The following is a 6777-nucleotide window of genomic DNA, read 5'->3' as shown; positions in this document are numbered from 1 at the left end:
CCCCAGGGCCCCTGAATCTTCTGGGGGCCCCTGACCCCTATGAATTGGAGGCTGTTTTACAGCAAGGAGTCATAGTCCTGTCTCCATGCTACACCTTTTGGTAAGGCTAGTGATGCTACTTTCTCAGTCTTTGGCCAGATCCACAAAGGCATTTAGGCTCCTAACTCTCATGGATATCAGTGGGGGTTAAGTGCCTACAGACCTTTGTAGGTCTGGGCCTTTGTGCTCAGGTGAGTGCAAAGAATGACTGTGTTTAGCCTCTGCACAGGGTAGAGGTTCTTCCTTAGTGTCCACTGGCAGCTGGCCATGTAACATTATCAGTGCTTAGATACGTATGATGGTGAGGGATGCACTAGAAAGTCCACAGATGGATGGATAGATAGAAATAGAGAATAAATATGATTTAAATTCCAAATAGCTACTCCAAATTCCAAATGCCTGAGTATTTATTCCAGGCAGAAAGGTTATGGAGTCTGAGACATAGCATGATGTTATCAGAGTATATTGAGATTCTATCATGAATCTACCTTAATCCCTTAGAAAATTATATCTGACCTAATTTTTACAGCCAGCGATTCTTATGGTTACAGCAAATAATAAGGGTGACCTTGGGCATTCCTGTTACCACTCTCTCTCTCTCTCTCTTGTGTAAATTATTCTAATCTTAGGGCATTTACTTATTTTATGAAAAGACAAAGTCATAGATCAGTCCTAGCCAGCTGATACATTTCTGCAAATTCATATCTGACAGTACTGCAAATAGGTAAATATTTCCAACATATGTTGATTGCTTTTCCGCATCAATTGACAGTATAAGAGTTGACGGCTGGATCATCATTTGCAAATGATATCTAATGGTCTCTGATGTTATATTAACTGTATCATCTCATTGTAAATCCCACTTGTTCTGAGCATTATCTGCTTTGTTGGAGCTTCTAATCTTTCTTACCAACATCTTTCTGAACATCTTGTAATCCAGATTTAGTAGGGAAATACTGTCGGTTACTAGCAGTGGGTCTTTGGTTTTGATATTATCAAGATTGTGGCCCTTTGCCATGTTGTGGGGAATTGTCCTTTTTGTTAACATATAGATTATTGCTGCTTGGTACAATGGTACTAAAGTGTCTCAGAGTCTTATAAAATTGTCTTCGCTAGCTGTCTGGCCGCTGGAGCCTTATTATTTTTTAGTGACTTGATAGATTCTATTATAGTCTCCTTTGTTATTAGGTCTCTTATACTGTTGATTGAGTTAGAGGAATCCCATCTGTAATGGGTGGTACAGAACTTTTAGGTCTCAAAAGGTGGCCCATATTGCCATAGTTTCCTTTCATTCCAGTTTTCCTAACAAAGGAAAGCAACTGTCTACCTGGGAGTTGGGAATCTAGAACACAAAGGAGTTCCCTCAGGAACTCGAAGGCAGGAGAATTAGACACATGTTCAAACTCACATCTACTCCAGGAAGGGGGCTGTTATAATAATGGAGAAAACCACTCCCCATTCTAGATGTCTGTATTTTTGTTAGTTTAGTTTGTTTTAAACTTGTTTTGGGCAAACAGTCAGAGGCACTGTAGGCTTTTAGAAAGGGACTTTACTTTGTGTTTGCTCTAGAAGAAATAACCCGGCCTCATTCCCAAAGGAGGTTTTACTTCTGTGCCAGAAAAGGGGCTTCTGCTATTTGTGGGATGGACGTGGAACTGGGCTCTGTTATAGGATCTAAATACAATGGCTGCAGTTAGAAAGGAAACATCTTATTGATCACACTATTATTATTAATTATCTGTACTATGGTAGCATCAAGAGGCCTCAGTTGGATCCCCATTGTGCTAGTTGTTGTAAAAACCTGGGGCAAAATGGCATTCCCTGCCTCAGGAAAAACACACTTAATTCAAGAAAAGGAGGAAATCTAATATTCCTGTTCTTGACGTGACTGTTGGTAAATATAGTATAGAAACCTGCAGGAATAAATAAAATCAATAACATAAGATGAATGCTTCCCTTTAACAGGAAACATTGCATGGAGAAATTTAAAAACCCTATGTCTTTTACTAGTTATTCAGGTATACAGTGACTTACTTTCACTATGACTTTACAATTTGTTCTTCATCCATAGGGAGGGCATAATTTTCATGATTTTACTGCTAACATTCTATTTCCTGAGTTGCTAGACCAAGAGTTCACCTGCTCTATTTCCATATTCAGAAAATATGTCTGTAGTATCTCATTTGTTTCTCTCTCTTTTTTTGTAGCACGATCAGTTGGTTCCTGATGAGTTTGTCTAAATTCTCCGTCTCTGGCGTTCACTTTCCAGAAGTGTAATTGTCCCTTCTAATTTGGGAGGTCATCTCTGCCTGACCCCAGCATGAGTGTGCTGAGAGGAAGGACCCATGAGGTCTTCCTTCCTCCCCACCCCATACAGGACAGCCCAAGACAATCTCTATAACCAGGACTTTTCCTGGTTAGTACAGTTAGCTACCTCAAAAGAACAGAATGCGGGAGGCAGAAGGGCCATCTTTCTTGGGGCTCGATTGCTTAAATGAGCAGGTGGGAAGGAAGAGGCCTCCTATGTCCTTGTCCCCACCTTGTGCAACACAGAGCAGTATTTAGCTCATTAAATGTTTAAAAAGCCATAAAATTAATCATTTTGGGCTCAGTTCTGCAGCTCTCACGTACACACAACTGACACTGAAACCTGCAGCAGTCAAGTGTGCAATGGCTGTAGGACTGTATGTAACTAACCATGTGGACAAACACTATTGACACTTCTTTGGCTAAGGGAAGAATTCTAAAGTATTTGTTTTCCTTTGTTTATGGCATGGTTGCATTATACTTTAAAATGAACTGTGGTAAGAACTTCGGAAAATTCCCCAGTAAAGATCATATTATAAGGAATGACCAACTTATCTTGGTTTTTATCACAACATTTATCATGCAGATTAAAATAACTGATTTATGCTGCAGATGCCATTGAAGACCACATTGCATGGCTTGTCTCTTCCACAGTATTTCCACAGATGAATATGCTTGTCTGAATTCTGAAACTATACTACAGCACATGCAATTGATAGGTGCCATCCATTATCCAGATTCAGCCTTGAGACAAATAGCTACCCCCTCAGTGAAGTTAGTACATTTATTCTTTCTTGCACCAGGGCTGAATTTTGCCCATTATATTTTATTTAAGAAAAATATAGTTATGAATAGGATTAATAGCAATGATTTAATTCCCCGTACCCTCTCACAGAAGTTTTATTAGGAGTTGTTATGATAGGGAGAGAGGATATGGTCATTAAACAACCCACACTTGCATTTGGCTCACAGTTAGATGAAAGAATGCCTTGTGTGTTGCATAGCTGCAGAGATTTTATTTCCCTTCACTTCATTTCTTTCTTGTGTTCATACGCAGGAGTAGGCCTAATATTTCATTAACTCTGTGTTGTGGGTCCTGGCAGATATAACCCCATAATTGGCCACTATTGGCAGCAGGCACGAGGAGCAGCACCCCTCTGCTGTAAGAGGTTCTGCAGAGCATGTTGTCCATGAAGGCTCTAAACCAGGATGACTCATTGGCCCTCCACTTGGACACTATTGTTTCTTACCTCCTACCCTGCCGAAGAGTGAAAACTAGCACAGTTTAAAGTCAATGTTTTCAGTGGGCATTGGATCCAGCCCTCAGAGAGACAAGAGCGGGATAACAAGGAGTCCAGTGGCACCTTAAAGACTAACATTTATTTGGGCATAAGCTTTCGTGGGTAAAAAACCCACTTCTTCAGATGAGTGGAGTGAAAATTACAGATGCAGGCATTATATAATGACACATGAAGAGAAGGGTGTTACCTCACACGTGGAGAACCAGTATTGACAGGTCCAATTCAATCAGGGTGGATGTAGTCCACTCCCAATAGTAGATGAGGAGATGTCAATTTCAGGAGAGGCAAAGCTGCATTTGTAATGATATTTTGTATTGGGAGTGGACAATACCCACCATGATCAGATCCAAACTAACACGGTTACCCCTCTGACACTTTTAAAACAGCATAATCCTTCACTGTCCATCAGGGACAACCAACTGGAGAGCACTGATTGCAGGAATCGTTTAGATCATGCTAATCAAGCCCCAGCAGGAATGTATCATGCAGTGAGAAGGGAAGACTAGACTGCCCTATTAAGAAGCCAGATAATGATAAAACATGATTAAAGAGATATAGAAATTACCAAGTGGGAGGTCAAGAAGTTCTAAGAGGGGGAGGTGATCATGGAACTGTGCTTTTAAAATGCACTAATTCTAGGAGAGGATGTATATCATGATCATACATAAGCGGCTGAGCAATAATCACACCAAATTATAGCCCTTAGGGTGGCTTAAGATAGTTTAGGTGCCTTTAATACAGAGTCAATATAGATGGATGATGTAAGAATCTGAAATTCTCATGAAATGTTTTTACAGAAAATGATGAAGCTTTTCTCTTGACTTATAATATAATAATTGGAGATATACCAGTCTCCTAGAACTGGAAGAGATCTTGAAAGATCATTGAGTCCAGCCCCCTTGCCTTCACTAGCAGGACCAGTTTTTGCCCCAGATCTGTAAGTGGCCCCCTCAAAGATTGAACTCACAACCCTGGGTTTAAGCAGGCCAATGCTCAAACCACTGAGCTATCCTTCCCCCCAAATTTAAATGTTACTCAGAGAAATATCAAGTAACACAACACTGTACAGTAAGTAACAAAAAGTACTGCAGATAAGGCTGTTGCAATAAGTTTTATTGTATGAAGAAGCAAGTGCTGTCATTTTCAGATAGCTGAGATGAATTTCTCACACACAGATGCAGAGCTGCCAGCCCAACTGCATGAAGACAAAATAATTACTTTCTCTAATGGAGGTAAAGAATCTGGGATATTTTTATGTGCGGCAATACCTAGAGGAAAAATATCAAACACACTATTTGACTGGTTACAGTAGGTAGTATACAAGCCCTTCCCAACTGACAACATTAGCTCTGCAGTAACATTGCAAAGCTCAGTTGAGGAGTGCCACTTTGTGCTAATGCTTATAAAGCAGATTGAACAACAATCTGTCTCTTGGCAAACACTGAGAACCACTTGCTATTGTTTCCTCTGCTTTAGTTCTTTCCGTTTACCTTTTCCCCTAAGATTTTGGTAAGAAAAGGCCATAGTTCTGGTATAAGTGGGTAGCACCCATCAAAGTCAATGGTACTGAAGACAAACAAGTGGCATCTGCTGATACCAGGTCTGAATTTGGCCTGAAGTGTTTTGGAATTGCCAATTCGCAATTGTGTTTTGAAGAATACTGATTTTTGACAAGCTACAGAATCATGTAGTTGGCTAATTGCAGGGCCACGTCAGCTGCTTATTAGCCTTCCTGTCCAAAAGGAAAATACAGTGATATTGGTGGTTTGGTAAAGCGAAAAGTTCAGGATGACAATGGTGGCCACTGGAATAAAGGAAAGGGGAGAACAAAGGTCCTCTTTGGGCTGGCATTAGAGTTAGTGGCAGCATAGGAAAACTCACACTCATGCATCTAAGGCTATTCAAAAGAGCTTGTTAGCTAATTACACATGCAGGTGTTACTGTGACAGCGCAAGAACTAGTGGCACGTGAAAACTTAGTATGAAAACCTGAAACGAACATCAGGAAAATAAACAGAAAAGAGGAGAAGAGTAAACCAGGGGTTCTCAGACTTTTGTACTGGTGACCCCTTTCACACAGTAAGCTTCTGAGTGCAACCCCCCTTATACATTAAAAACACTTTTTAATATATTTAACACCATTATAAATTCTGGAGGAAAAGCGGGGTTTAGGGGTGGAGGCTGATAGCTCATGACCCCCCATGTAATAACCTCTCTACCCCCTGAGGGGTCCCGACCCCTAGTTTGAAAACCCCTGGACTAAACCAACAGAAGAAGTGAAGAGGAGAGAAAGAAAAAATAATGTAACAAACTCAAAAGTAATTGCAAAGATCGAAATAAAATTAGGAAGGAGGAGAGAGATACTAGCAAAGTAAGGGGACCCTGAGGCAAAAACAACCAGAAATCATCCTTTTTAAAAGTGTATAGTAGTATGAAAAATGGGCTTACAGGCAAGAAATCACTGAAGCCATCATCATGCTGGATCCTCACACCATATGGCTTTAGACACTTAGCTACTATCATTTCATATGAATAATTAGTCACAATGTATAAGGTATCTAGGCTAATAAGTGGGGTACCTTTGATACATCCTATTAGATGATATTGCATTTTGTAAAGTCAGGAATTAACTTTTATAATGTTTTCCATAGCTTCCTCTCATTACTTATTTGCTCATTACTCTAGTCAGTTTGGCGATATTTTAAGGCTCTAGTGTCAGTTACTGTACAGATTTAGAACCATTCATATTTAGTGGTTTCGGAAGAACCAATTATAAAAAGGAAGGTTCTGTGGTATAGTGCTGACAAGAGTGTGACGAAAGTTAATGAAAACAGAGTTTATTTAAAATAGCCAAAATGTGTTAATGATTTAATTATATGCACAGCTTGGAATGAGAAGTAATATACAGCAGGCATAGGCCTCCTACAGCAACTGAGGCCTGGTCTACACTACGCGTTTAAACCGATTTTAGCAGCGTTAAACCGATTTAACGCTGTACCCATCCACACTACAATGCTCTTTATATCGATATAAAGGGCTCTTTAAATCGGTTTCTGTACTCCTCCCCAACGAGAGGAGTAGCACTAAAATTGGTATTACCATATCAGATTAGGGTTACTGTGGCCGCAAAT

The sequence above is a fragment of the Chelonoidis abingdonii genome, chromosome 1, assembly GCF_003597395.2.
Source record: "Chelonoidis abingdonii isolate Lonesome George chromosome 1, CheloAbing_2.0, whole genome shotgun sequence".
Lineage (NCBI taxonomy): Eukaryota > Metazoa > Chordata > Testudines > Testudinidae > Chelonoidis > Chelonoidis abingdonii.
This window is presented reverse-complemented; position numbering follows the sequence as displayed.